We start from the raw sequence: 15,678 nt of genomic DNA on the forward strand, positions 1-15,678 counted from the left end.
ACAGTTTTGTTAACCAGCTTTTTTATGTGGTACTTTGTCAAACACTTACACAGAAAGACAATATAAATTGTTTTCCGTTCATCAGCCTTCTCTGCTACTTCATCGAAAAATTCAATTAAATTAATCAAGCACAATCATTCTTTTAAAAATCTGTGCTGGCTGTCCTTAATTACCTCAAACTTTTTCAGGTGCCTGTTGAATTTTTCCTTGATATTTGTTTCTAAAACTTTATCCCCCCACTGATGTCAAACGTTTATTTTCAATGTATATTTTGTGGTTGATGTTCAATTATTTTGTTCTGCGGCTGGTGACCGATTTTGTGATCAGTGTTATACATTCTTCTTTTGGAATTTCTGCCATGTAATCTGGTTGATACTACATGATCTGTGCACTGATTAATATTCCGTCTTGTTCACAGATGACAAAAAATCCAGAGGAAACATGAGGAAACATTATTTACACATCAAGCTCCTGTGTTCTAGAATGCACTACCTGAAAGGGAGGCAGATGCAGATTCAATAGTAACTTTAAATACTTTTAGTACTTTAGTACCACAAAAGAGAATTAGTAAATAATTGAAGGGAAAGCATTTGCAGGGTTATGAGGAAAGAATAGGTGAGTGGCACTATTTTATAGCTCTTTCAAAGAGCTCATGGGCCAAATCGCCTTCCTTTTGTATCATTCTATCATATTGCATTGCTGGTTAACATGCCTGGGATCGAATGTATGGCCTGACAATATAGGGCTAACAATGGGCTCACCGGTAGAAAGTGCAGCGACGAACCTTGTGTGTTATTATTGATTTAATTAGCTCAGTCGGCAACCTCAGAGCTATTAATCAGAATCCAGGGCCATCCATTCAAGTTATTGATTCATGTTTGCTATGAGGTCCTGTAACATGCTAACTTTAGTTTAAACACTTCTTCTGGACTACGCAGAAAATGACGAAGGTGAATCATCTTCACCCGTCTTTACTCAAGGACGGCAAAACCGCTATTCAGATTATTTTCCATTGTTGAGATGTAGACATTGCTGGTAAGGCCAGCATTTATTGTCCATCCCTTATTACTCTTGAGAAAGTGATGTTTAGTCTTTTTGAGCTGCTAAAGTGTGCGTGGGGTAAAAGTACTCTCACAATGCTGTTAGGTAAAGTGTTCCAGGATTTTCTGCCATGTTCTGAATAGTGGTTTAACAAGCTCTCCTGTTCCCTGTGCTGTGGTTTGATAGTCTCTCCTGTTCCCTGTGCTGTGGTTTGATAGTCTCTCCTGTTCCCTGTGCTGTGGTTTGATAGTCTCTCCTGTTCCCTGTGCTGTGGTTTGATAGTCTCTCTGGCACTCCCAGTCTCTCCCAGGCATGTCAACTCCGTGCTCTGTTCCTCTCTGTGTTCTGTGGAGAAATCCAGTCTTGTGACTGCCAAACGGTTTGCTGCTTCTGTCAGGAGAATACTTTGTGGTTAACATTGTTTTTGTACAGCCGTTCTGAAGCCCCTCCGCCCGCCCCCCCCCCCATGAACACATTACCTAATAAGGCTGACGGTAGCTAATGCACGAAATCAGTGAAAAAATCTGGTCCAGGGCGCCATATATCACAACAGTGTGATTATTTTTCGTGCCGCAATTGGACTCCAACAAATCGCAAGGTTAGTCGATGCTGTCTAACTCCAAGAAATCGGCACACAGGGAGAACCTTCCAGTGGGAGCAGCTGCGGATCTCTCGGTTTTCTCTGTAAGTAAAGGGAAAGCTCTTACTGACTTCAGAAAAATAAATCAATAATTAACTGGTTAAAGTAATTTATTTGCTTCTTATACGAAACAGATCAGGCATCTTGAAAGTAACTAGTTTGTGCTCTGTTTTAGTGTCATTATCTAAAACAAAGTCTCAAACTCAATACCTGTTGAATGGACCGTGAATGAATGGATTAGTTTTACCTGGTTTTAAGCAACCAGGTCTGAATATTCCCAACGCCCCCGAGACAGTGAGCGCCAGGAAGGCAGGAAAATATCAAGCTTTCTCTCGTGGCTTCGTGTTCTGTGATTTGTAGAGGTGAAGATTAACAATCGGTTTAAATTGTCATAAGGAATCAGAGCCGATGTTCCAGTGCTGACAATCATGAGAGGAATGTTTTTGTTATATTTATTTTCTTTCATAATTCGATTATTTCTGGCGGTGGTTGGAATTCATAACCTGTTGCTGCCCCAAGTAAACCAGATCGCATCTTGTCCTGTTGGAAGCTTTAGCCAGGGGAGCAGGAACAAGAACCGCTGTGGAAGTATGAGGTAAACACCAGGCTGCTGGAATCTTTCATGTTGCGACTGGTAAAATAGGGCATGTGGAACATAATTGTGGTGATCTCGGTGTTTTCTTCACGATTGTCGGCAGCGCAGGTCAGCCGCCTTCCACTCAACTCCCAGTCTCACTCTGCCGTGCTCAGTCCAAATCCCAGGGATTTTGAACCTTGGTGAAAACTGCGGAGAGGCGGCTGACAGATTGAAGAGCTCCCTGGAGCTTTCTGAAAAGTTTAGTGTGTTTGAACAATATCATTGCAATTGCCGAAGCAGCCTGCCTTTTAAGTGAGTCTTAGCCTTTTTTCGGAAAAGGTTGAACTTTTCCAGGATACCTGAAGCAAAGTATTGTGCAATCCAAAATTTAATTCACCCAGAGAGACCTGACGACCATATATTTTTTTAATCGTTCAAGCCTCTCAATTTGGGTGTATTGTTTATACCGCGCTTGCATAATTAAAGAGGCATTGTCTTCGTGAAAGCATACATTGTTAATCTTTATGTTGGTGGAAGTAGTTAGAAAAACTATGTGTAATTTTTGCCAAGATAAAAGCAGTATGAATGCTTTTGTACCTTTTACATTATTGTGTTGCGTGTTTGCAATGAAGCAGAAAGATCAGCTACATTTACGTGAAGACGTGCTTTATTGAAGTGCATATCACTTTAAAATATAAAGGGATGAGTATTCATGTAATGTTGTTCTGAAATTATATTTGAAAGTAAACAATGAACAATACTGGGTATAACACACACCTAACTCAGCTGGTGTAGGTCAGGTGCAGGGACGGAACATACTGCATCTGTCACTGCCGCTGGGGCTGCTGAGAAAACGGTTAATCGCTGCTGAGTGTAATTTACTCAGCTTCCCCAAATGCAGAATGAGAATCTTTACAAGTGCAGAAGGCGCTTTAATATTTTAAATAAATTTAATATTTTGTGCAAGTTTTCATTTATCTTTCATTAGAAGCAATGAATGCCACCTTGAAAAATTATATACTGAGGATAAGGGCACGATTTCACAGGACATTTCTGAAAGCATTTGAGTGTGTAACAAGCTAAACACTTAATAAAATGAAAATTAAAGTAATATGGAATTCAGAGGTCAGTTTCTATAAGCAATTACATCACTCGTTACAGTGAGGGAACTTTGACTTTGGATTTGTTTGTGTTTTTGTTATTTTTGCACCTTTCAAAATATATTTTCCCGCCGTATAATTCCACTGTGCCTAAGAAATCCCTTGCCTGAGAAGATAGTAGAGAGTGCTCCTCTTGTTAAGCATTACTGAGAGGCAATCCAAGAGGAATGCACACTCTGCCCCCCAACGCCCCCTCCCCCGCCGCCGACCCTGCCCTGCTGACAGAGCGGCAAATCTTCAATTGTCTCCTCTGACAGCACAGCTGAGATCATACCTACGAGTTGCATCCCACACCCCCTCCTTCCTGTGCCTTACTGCATTATTACAATAACGTCACGTGGAACAATGTCCCGGATTTATTCTGTTTATTTGGATGAGCAACACAAAAGTGGCATTCTATTTCTTTGCTACAACACATGCTGTTTGGACTTACTTAAAAGACAGCCCATAATCTTAACTGCTAATTCTTGTTAAGTGAATTTTCAAAATGGCAGGCAAAGTTGGCGTAAGAGGGGAAGCTGGCATTTAGTGTATTATTGTAATGTTTGTCTACATAGAATCATGCATGAGAACGACTTTCCTTAAGCCAAAGTCTTCCTTTAGATCAAGTGCCCAGAAATCAGTCATGTAACAAATTTGTGGGAAGTATGCTACATTCATGATGTTAAATGTCCAAAGCATGCTCATCTTTACTTGGTGATCCTGCTCTAATTTAAGATTTCCGATTGTCTTTTAATCTGATTCAATCCCTTCTGATATCACCAGGAATCTTGAACAGCTACATTATTCAATATTTTCACCGTCAGGTTTAATGCCCTTCTTTCTGCATTATGCATTAACATGGACCTGATCATATAAAATGCAGTCAGTGCCATTGGGCACAGACCTGGCTTGTGTTCCAATAAATTGACCTCCCAAAGTTAATTCATTGGCGTAATTATCTGGTGCTCCCAGTGTATAGTGCATGACAAACTTGGAATGCTGAGGTTAAGGGCAGGATTCCCTGCATCATCATCTCTTAAAAGGCTGCTTGCTGGCTTCCCACAAAGCGAGACACCTTTCTAGGCTGCATTACAGATGGAAACAGAGTTGCCTGATTAAACAACTAGGTTCTGGAAGTCCTGCAGCAAACGATCCTACTTGGAGTGGACAACTGTATTCAAGGGGTTGGGAGGGGGAAGTCTGTTAGCAAGTTGCAAGAGTGACCACTCCATGTGAACAGTCAAAGCGATAGAATCACTGGTTCAAGATGGCAAAGATGTGTTTCACAGTGACCCTGGTGGATGCATGGGCTGTATTGTATCTTTCCTGAGCCCTTGTCCTTGGCTAAAGCACAAATGCCATGACCCACAGCAAAAGTGCATATCCTTGAACTCAGAAAATACACCCCTGGAGTTTTCCTAGCCCTTCAGATAAGTCTGACATTATTGAATGCCACAGGATGAATGAATCATGGGAACATTCAGGTGTTGGTGTATTCACAGGCATAATTTTGTACTTGTGATCGTAGAGCACCTGAATGTCAATTGAATGGTAGCCTTTCTATTCGTAATGGTGCTGTGTTCAGGCAAGAACATGTATGGTCACATGAATGCAATAAATTGCCATGTACTTGTAGGATAGCAGAAATGCAGGAGTCTCTCTTATTGCTGGCTGATTCCCACAGGAAACATAATAAAATGTTTGTCCCTGGCAAACTATGTATCATTTACCTTCTTGATACAATTGTGCACTAGGGTTGGAACATATGATTAATATCTCCCCCACATGCCTGGAAGAAGCATGTCATGTAAAAGTTTCTAACAGTTATTGCTTTGACTGGCACTCACAAAGCTATTGTGGTGCTGAACTTAGCCTTTCAAATCGAGGTGCAGAACTCTGCAGAATTTGATGATTGATCCCATTTTGGATAATAGCTGATCTTGGTAGATTTCTTCATACATTCAGGTTCAGATAAGACACCCTAACCCTACATAGATAAGTTATTAGCATAAGGACATGGCTGAATGCAGTCTCACCTGCCTGGTATACCACTTCTCATTCTCCTATTTTTCCAATTCTTTTTCTCCAGAACCTGCAAGTAAAGAGATATGACCAAATAAAAACACATTGCTGAATGTGAATAGCTTCTCAAACAACTACAGTTGTAAAGTCACTAACAAAAGATTACTATAGCTTTAAGTAGCTGTCAGGAAGGCTCCAACAAGTTGCAATAACTCTCTTATCCAAATTGACCAAAACAACGCAAAAATAAGCAGTTACTAAGGAATATAATGATAACAACAATGTATCAAAGAACCAGATTATTCTATACAGGCACTCAACCTATCATGCATTATGTTTCCTGATCTCATAAGGGAGAAGACCCCTCGTCGATTGAATTATAAGTGACAAAAAGCTTTACACACTTTAATACACGGGGTAGTTTGTGCTCAGGGTTGCTGGGAAGTGCACTATACAGACCAAGTGCTGACTAGTGTTACGGCACAGCAGATAGTAAGTACAGAGCTGCTCAAATCCCAGAGGGAAACTTGAAACAACTGCCACAACTATTTTGCAATTTATATTTTTATTTTGAGATGCATGCCTTGAATTCAGTAGTAATCAGTCCGCCGAGTCTTAGAAGTTTCTTTGTTCAAAAATAAATTAAATATTTATTAATAAAATAAATAATTTTAAGCAAATACATAGGTCTACAAATTACTACTATGATAATTCCTAGCTCCCCTAATTAATCTAACTCCCAGTTACACCCCCATTAAGGCAACAGTAAAAACAAAGTAGATTTTAACAGACCCAGGCAAAGCACACAATACCCTGGACAGGGATGTTCACAGTGAATTCTCTTAGCTTCGGTTTCTATAGGCAGTAGCTTGGTACATAGAGGCGCGAGGCTTTTCACACTTGTTAGATCTTAGAATGCCTTCCTCTTACACATAGCCTTCTCTCCTTTATACATATTTTCCCCTTTGAATGCAAATCCCATTGTCCCAATATGCCTTTGCAACTTTACCTTTCTAATAATAAAAATCTTTCATAGTACCAATTTTATCAGTAAGCTTTGGGAAAAATAAACATGCTATTTGGCTTCTTCTGTCTAAGTGTAACATTTCACCCTTTCCTTTGAAATTCAAACTACTCTGGATTATCTAAAAATGTAAATCTTCATCAGCCATGTTTTAGCATTTCACACCTAGCTTCTCTTCTGATACATTAAAGCCTTCAGACTAGCTGTCTTTAATTCAATTAAGTCCCACAGACCCACAGACACACACACACACACACACACACAGTCTATCCAGACCCCACTATTCCTACTTTACAATAAATCTCAATAACATTATGAAAGTGATTATATATTTCATGACACTCCCTTATTGAAAAATGAACCGTCATAATTTAAAAAGATGACTTCATTTTCTTAACCCACCTTACATTACCTCCTATACTTATTACACTATCACATTACCAGATGCATGCATTAACATAACAATATATATACTAAACCTTTGTGTCAACAGAAATCATTCCAGTCCAGGTTTTAAATGTCCAATTTTCCCTTAAAGCTTCAAACTCTTGACAATGCATTTGCAATAAGATTTTCTCATCCAGCCACACGTATAATCTGTAGATTAAATGGTTGCAGTGATAAACTTTATTTGAATAGCCTTGTGCTTTTGTCTCAAAATTTGTCCAGAAACTTTAAAGGGTTGTGGCCTGTATAAACAATTGTTTCTGATGAATTGTTTGCCATCTAAATCTCAAAATGCTGCAACACTAAAACCAGACCCAAAGTCTCTTTTCGATTGTTGAATATCTTCCCTGTTGTACATTCAGCTTCCGTGAAAAATACCCTATCAGTTTCTTAATTCCAGTGTTATCTTCTTGCAACAATACAGCCCCAATGTCTGTATCACTTGCGTCAACAGCCAACTTAAATTGCTTGGCATAATTGGGCACTGCCAAAACTGGTGTTTTAAGTAATACAGTTTTCAAACTGTCAAATGACATCTGACACTCCTGTGTCCATTGGAGCTTTTTGTTCCTTTTTAATAGTTCAGTCAATGGAGCAACCACACTGTTAAAATTTGGTACTAATTTCTGGTAAAACCCACTCATGCCCAGAAATCTCAAAACTTCTCATTTTGTTGTAGACATGGGGAAATCCACGATAGCCTTGACTTTCACATCTGTCAGAGCCACCTTACCATGTCCAATGGTCTGGCCTAGATATGTAACTTGTGCTTTTGCAAATTCACTTTTAGCCAAGTTCATCATCAAATTGGCTTCTTGTAATTGACAAAACAATTTTTCCAGATGCTGTAAATGCTCCTCCCATGTTTGACTGAAAGCTATCAAGTCACCAATATAAACAGCACAATTGCTCAGTACTGGTAACAGAACTAGTACTTTTTCCCCAGCAACAAAACTATGAGCTGTGAGCTGTAGCGTTCCTGTCTGACTTAACTTTCATCACTTGCTGTGATATCTGTACATGTTCCCTAGCTAACACACATGCTCTGTTCAATCTCTCTCTGGAGTTTGATACATAATCCAGGAGAGAAGTTTCTGAATTTTGACCCACCAATTTCTCATGAATCAATTTCAATGGTCCTCTTACCTGATGACTATAAACTAGCTCAAAAGGACTAAAATGAGTCAATGCGTTAGGAGCATCCCTAATAGCAAATAACAAGAATGGAATTCCCCTATCCTAATCCTGTGGATAACCCTGACCATACACCCTCATCAGAGTTTTTAAAGTTTGGTGCCATCTTTCCAAAGCCCCTTGGAACTTAGGATGGTACACTGTTGACTTAAACTGTATTATCCCCAAACTGTTCATTACTTCCTTAAACAGCTGTGACATGAAATTTGAACCCTGATCTGACTGTATTTCTTTAGGTAAACCAGATCTTGTAAAAATTTAGTCAACTCTTCCACAGTTCTCTTTGTTGTAATATTTCTCAAAGGTATCACTTCAGGAAACCTTGTGGGTACATCCATTATTGTTAGTAAATACTGATTTCAACTTTTAGTCTTAGGGAGGGGTCCTACACAATCAATCTTGACGCTAGTAAATGGTTCTTCAAATGCTGGAATTGGAATTAAAGGTGCCGGCTTAATCACTATTTGCGGTTTTCCTATCACATTCACTGGTTTTAGTCCTTTTGAACTAGTTCATGGTCATAAGGTAAGAGGACCGTTGAAATTGATTCATGAAAAATTGGTGGGTCAAAATTCAGAAACTACTCTCCTGGATTATGGATCAAACTTCAGAGAGAGATTGACATGTTCTACAGAATTTGTCGACATCGCTATGCAATCCAGACCAATAAAAATGTTTTTGTATTTTTGCCTGTGTCATTCTAATTCCTAAATGTCCCCCCATTGGAATTCCACGAGCAATTCTCAGAATCTCATTTTCATATCCGAAAGGTATAATAATTTGATGCACTTCCCTCCAGCTTTCATTTGCTGAAACATGATATGACCTCCATTTTCTCATTAGAATATTACCTTTAGGGTAATAACATTCTGGAATACATTCTGTCTCTGTTTCTGAGTAAGCTGTTTGATATAACTGTCTTATTTGCATATCCTTTTTCTGTAACTCCACCAACTGCCTTGAGTTAAGCACTTCAGCTGCATTGTCCTCCAGTCTTTCTTCCTGAACAATCTTATCAACCGCAGGGTCAACTAATTGGACTTCTACACTGTCTCTCTGCCTCTTAACTTCCTGTTCTTCCTGTTTCAATCTATGAACATGTGATCTCATTATTACACAATGTGGAAACAATCCAGGACACTCTCTTTGTAACACTTCTGTGGAAAACACTTCTACAGGCTGCTCAACTACCATAGGCATCACCCATACCTGGGACCCAGCTATGTCATTACTTAAAATAAACTGAACCCCTGCAATGGGCATTTTTTCTACTACTCCAACAATCGCCTCACCTGTTTCCCACTTACTCTTTAAATTTACCTTCCACAATGGGATAGGTTTAGCATCTCCATGAGCCCCACTTATTATCACATGTTCCTGCAATACTCCCTCTGAACCACAAATGTTACTACCCTACAACATTAAGGATTGACTAGCCCCTGTATCTCTTAAAATTTTAACATCTTTACCTATTCCACTCTGAACACATGGAAAGACTTCCCCTTCACATACAAAATTTTTAAACATTTCTGCAATCTACTCTTCAAAACTCTCCTGGGTAAATTGTAAACACATTCCCACTTCTTTACCTATCATTGCTTCCCGCTTTACCTGCACACAAGCCACTGGTTTTTCCTGTGCCTGAACCTCAGAACCCACAGTACTTTTACTTCCAGAAACTGTTCTGCAGCCCAATAATCCCAACAGATTTTCCTGGTAATTTCCAACACACTGACTTCGTGTGTCCAACTTTATTACAATGAAAACACCTCAATTTTCGAACGTCACTTCTACCCTCAGCACCTTTTTATTCTGAGATGAGCCTTCCTGGGAATTTTCACCTACTCTTTCTCTTCCTTGACTACCCACCTTCCTTTCACCTTCCCACTTTCTATCCCTCTCTGATTTAAAAGGGTAATGAATAAAAGGTTTAGCTCTATGAACTAACTCATAATCATCAGCTATCTCTGCTGCTTGTCTTACCATTTCAACCCTCTGTTCCTCCGCATGAGTTCTCACTACTGAAGGAATTGAATCTTTAAATTCTTCCAAAAGAATTACTTCTCTAAGAGCTGCATATGTTGTCTCTATCATTAATGCCCGTATGCACCGGTCAAAAGTACTTTGTTTTACTCTCTCAAACTCAATATAAGTTGCCCAGGTTGTTTTCTCATATTCCTAAATTTCTGCATGTGTGCCTCAGGAACCAACTCGTATGAACTCAAAATAGCCTTTTTAACCACATCACAGTTCACCGACATTTCTTCTGACAGTGAAGCATAAACTTCATGTGTTCTATCTACCAACCTGGATTGTAACAACAATGTCCAGTTTTCCTGTGGCCTTTTCACCTGTTTAGCTATCTTCTCACATGAAATAAAGAATGCTTCAACATCTCTATCTTCAAACTTCAGAAGAGCTTGTACAAATTTAAATGAGTCCTTCCTCACCTTCTGGTGTCTCTTTTTTAACTGCCAGCATTTTAAGCTGGAGTTCTCTCTATCTTTCCCATTCCTCCTTTTCTAACCTTGCCATTTCTAATTCCCTTTCCTGTTTAATTTCTCTCTCCTGCCTTTCTGCCTGTTACCTTTGGAGTGCCCATTCTTTTTCTTTTTCTGCTGTCTCTAGTTCCAATTTTTTCATTTGCAACTGAAGTTGAGCCCATTCCAATGACCCACCCCTTGGAGAACTCGGTCTCCCAGGTATCCCTTCCAATTTTAAATGCTGTGCTATACCTTCAATTATGTCTGATTTCCTTACTCCTGCAGGTAGTCCCAATTGTACCTTATCTGCCAATTCCATTAATTTAGCTTTATTAACCTTTTGCAAACCAACCAAAGTTATAACTTCAACTCCCAGACGAGTCTTAGCAACTGCCAAAGCCATTTTGCACTCTCACTGCTTGAAAAAAAATACCTCACACCAGTTCCCAAATTCAAAGTGCTTCTCGTACTCATAACCTCAAGATTCACCAACTCCAAACCAATCAAGGAATTTCAAATATATCCTGGATGAGCCCCCAATTTTGTTATGGCACAGCAGATGGTAAATGCTAAGCTGCTCAGATCCCAGAGGGAAACTTGAAACAACTGCCACAACTGTTTTGCAATTTGTATTTTTATCTCGAGATGCGTGCCTTGAATTCAGTAGTAATAAGTCCACCGAGTCTTAGGGATTTTTTTTTTACAAAATGAAATTACATATATATTAATAAAAGAAATAATTTTGTGCACATACATAGGTCTACAAATTACTGCTAGGATAACCTTAATTAATCTGACTCCCAGTTGCACCCCCATTAAGGCAACAATAAAAACAAAATAGATTTCAACACACCCAGGCAATGAACATAATACCCTGGATAGGGATATTCACGGTGGATTCTCTTAGCTTTGGTTCCTATAGGCAGCAGCTTGGCACATAGAGGCTCAAGGCTTTTCACACTTGTTAGATCTTAGGATTCCTTCCTCTTACATATAGCCTCCTCTCCTTAACACATATTTTCCCCTTTGAATGAAAATTCCATTGTCCCAATATGTCTTTGCAACTTTACCTTTCTAATAATAAAAATATTTCATAGTACCAATTTTATCAGTAAGCTTTGGGAAAAATAAACACGCTGTTTAGCTTCTTCTGGCTAATTGTAACATTTCACCTCCTTTGAAATTCAAATTACTCTGGCTTATTTAAAAATGCAAATTTTCATTTACACCTCACATTCTAAAACTTCAGCCATGTTTACCTATTTAACATTTCACACCTAGCTTCTCTTCTGATACATCAAAGCCTTCATACCAGCTGTCTTTAATTCAATTAAGTCTCTCACACACACACAGACTATCCAGATCCCACTATTCCTACTTTACAATAAATCCCAATAACATTACGAAAGTTATTATATTTTAATGACACTAGGTCACAGGTTTCCATGCCCAAAAAATGCAAACCTTTTTCTCCCTGCCATCAGATCCTGCTTTCACATTTCCATTTTTTCAGTGTTCAATAATTTTGATCTGGTTTACACAGATCTTTTCTATGTTCCATATACTGTGCTGCTGTTGGAACATTAGTGCTTTCCATTTTCAATTAAGCCTATTAAAAATAGACCTGACCCTGAAGAGGAATCACACGGACTCGAACCATTAACTCTGTTTCTCTCTCCACAGATGCTGCCAGACCTGCTGGTTTTTTCCAGCATTTTCTGTTTTTATTTTGGACCTGATTTTAACCTTGCCTTCCAGCAAAAATGGGGCAGGCAGTTGATTAAAATGGCAGTCGGTGCTTCCCCTAATGCATTTGTATGTGCCACTATTTTAACTGCCTGGTTTTCAGCAGAAATGGAGCTACCTGCCAAAGGCAGGTGTCTATAGTATTTAAAAATCAGTGTCCCATTCTCTAATTTGGAGCCTAATGTGATTTTAACTGGTGATTGTGGCAGTGGTGGATTCAATAGTGAAAGCTGGCAGCAGGCAGGATCCTGGCTCGAACAGGCTCAGGAATGTTCAAATATTTAATTTTTTGAGGGTTTTCTTATGAACCAAGAGGGGCAGGAATGCCCTTTCAGGCCTCATAAGCAAATCTTGATGCCTCTCTCCCTTTCCCAACTGTGATTGAGTCTGGAAACCCACTCTCATCACTTTTCTTAGTGCCAGGGATCGTTCCTGCCCTCTAGTCTCACCATCATTCCTGTCATGTTTATGTAGAATCTACCCTGGAAGACAATGTTGAGGAGCTACAATAGCTTGGGCTTCATACTGAAATCATCATTGGCTGTTCCCATTCGTCTCAACTCCTCATATCATCACATCCAGTGTTAGACCTATTAGCTTTTAGCCTTGACATCACAATGACCAACTAACCTGAATTTTGGGTGGTGGTTGAGGGGGTGAACGTTAACTAAAATATTGGAGAATTTCCAGCTCTTCAAATATTATTGAGTGCCTTCAGGGTGGTTTTAAACTACATCTGTAGCATTGATAAATAGCAGAGGGGAGAGTTTCACTCTTTCACGTTGGAGGCCAGTTTCACATCAGATTTCTATTCAAAGTTCAGTATTGTGTAAAGCATTTTCAGTTTTGCATCAACACAAAACTTGTAGAGCATGAATACACCATTATTCAAATCAAATCACTAAAACTGTCAAGTGAAGCACAGTGTGTCTAACAATGCAGCACTCCTTCAGTACTACCCACAATGGGCTTGAATTCAGCCTCAAAAGCAAGTGACTCTGACTCAAAAGCAAGTGTGATGAACTGAGCCAAACTAACATTTCTAATTGTATTTGTGATGTGTGGAACTAAAACCGTAAAAGCAGTTTTCTTCCCAAGCAATCATGAATGGTGAATTTGAAATGATCATTTTATGTTTGTTATAAATATAAAATCACAAGGCTGCATATCCAGCTCCCTGAAGAAAGAACTTGAAAATTCCAACCCTGTTGTGGGGATTTTCTAGATAATGATGAGGCATGTCTACAGGATGGTGAAAGGAAGTTCAAATAACATAAGAATAATTGTGGGAATGTTTTGCAACTAAGTTTGAATCTTGCAGGGACACACACTTCAATTTAACAAAAGATGGCTGCATGCTGGGAAATTCAGAACACTACATGCTCAGAATGGACAAATGTGAAAACTCTCTACCAGGTTGGCGGAGGTGGGGGGAGGGGGTGAGGTGGCAGTGGGTGTGAGTGGAGGTGGAGGGTGGCAAGGGAACGTCCTGTTGAAGTTGGTGCTTTGGAGAGAAATTAAGGCTCTGAAGTTAAAAACCTTATGGAAGGCATCAAATGGCAAGCCGGTGTTATCGTGGAAGATGTTATTTTAAATTTAAAAAAGCTTTGTTTAAAACTTGGCTTGTGAATTAGAAATTCCAGTTATTGAGTAATAAGTTGTTGATGAACGAGAGCAAATGTTGATTTTGCATTCAAAATATTAACACAAAAAGGCATAGCTCAAAAATCGGGATAAAGGAACTAAGCTTCATCTGGACATGTTTATTATACACAAAACATTGATTTGTTTGCCTGTTGTATTTGATTTCTAACTCCCGCCTTATTTTTGAAGCAGAGCATACATAGCAATTCAGTACACAAGATGTGTCAGTTTGGCAGTGTGAGAGGATGAATAGGTTATCGTGAAAGAGCCCCCATCGAAAATTTATCCCAAATATTTAATGGGCAGAATCTTCTGTGTGGGGCGGGGGAATCCCCCCACCCCCACTTGCACAGGGAGCGCATAGTGCTTCCTGGCTGATGTCACACTGGGTGGGCCTTCATTGGCCCACCCACGTAAAAAGGCAGCGTACCCCCAACTGGGGGCGCCGATCGGGAACCCGCCCACTCGCGCCCACTCCCGCACAACCCCCCCAACGGCGGGGGGAAGATCCTGCCCAATGTGTTTGCCTCTCTGGAGCAGTTAATATTCTGGCTGTTTCATTAATATTTATTTTTAAATCCAACCAGCAGAATTAGTTTTGTATATTTTAGAATATGGGTGAAAGATCCAGGGCATGAGGACTTGCCTTGCGGTCAGTCGTAAACACTTCCAGAATTTATCCCGGAAATATTATATATTTGGGATTAGAGTCATAAAATATATTTTGGATAAAAATCTGTTGAAAAAATATTTTTATTGTAATCGTGTCATTATGCAAAAATTGAATTACCTCCTAAGTTTCCAGGATTTTCCACTCAATAATTAGCATTTCACTAACAATCCGCAGATAGATAAACAACTTTCCTGTTAGCAGTGATATGTTTTTGAAGTGTAAATGCAAACAAATGGGTAATTGCATTCCTCAGCTTGTCACATTTTCTGAAGAAAAACAAGTTGCTAGCTTTCATTTGTTACTCTAATTTATCATCCAGTTTGTATTTAAATTGATTTGAAAAGCATACAAACTGAATATTGTTGTATGCAAACCATCATTTATCTTATTTTGGAAGTTAATGTCAACAAAAAGTGTTTTGGAATCATTGCTGTCTGGATATACGTTGGCCAGTTTAGGTTAAGTGGTCTCTGCCGCCTTCTCTCTTGCTCTCAGACAGCCTCTCTATTTAAATGTTTAAAAATCTCAATATTAGCTTTATCAGAATAAAGTGTTTGAAATTTGTCTTGAGCTTTCCTTGAAATAAATTTGCAAAACAACGCAACACATATTGTTACAAGCTGAAAAGAAACACTCTTCTAATTTGGCTGACAAAATGCTACCACACATCCTTGGAAATTACAGGTACTGCACATGCTCAGGCAGCAGAATCTGCCTCCAACCAATAAAGTCACAATTTGGGACAAAAATGTCACCCCTAAAATTGATGTTATCATCATGGTGAGGCTAATAGGATAATAATCACTGTTATTTCATGGCAACTTCAGATGAGGACAATGCACACTAAATGTGGAATGGGTTGATATCGGAGATGCGCTGGTCCGCTGTTAACTTCACAAAAATGGCATCATGTCTGGGTCCCCATTCAAATGCATTGACTGTCATGAAGTGCTTGTACCTGCACTGTGAATACAAAATATACTTAACACTGGAAGTTCTCATTTTAATTCTAATTACCTCTTTAACAACATAACAAGTGTTAATT

General features: G+C 39.2%; 1 protein-coding gene across 1 annotated transcript in view; it reads left to right on the forward strand.

Annotated features, from left to right (window-relative positions):
• The first annotated feature begins 1,597 nt into the window (after positions 1–1,597).
• LOC144686672 (myosin light chain kinase, smooth muscle-like) overlaps positions 1,598–15,678 on the forward strand; it is a 433,503-nt gene continuing 419,422 nt past the window's right edge. Inside the window, exon 1 of the mRNA XM_078552188.1 lies at positions 1,598–1,725. The gene's annotated coding sequence lies outside the window, so the exon portion shown is untranslated. The remainder of the gene's footprint in view (positions 1,726–15,678) is intronic.

Source organism: Cetorhinus maximus, chromosome 11 (genome assembly GCF_964194155.1).
Source record: "Cetorhinus maximus chromosome 11, sCetMax3.hap1.1, whole genome shotgun sequence".
In the NCBI taxonomy this organism is placed as follows: domain Eukaryota; kingdom Metazoa; phylum Chordata; class Chondrichthyes; order Lamniformes; family Cetorhinidae; genus Cetorhinus; species Cetorhinus maximus.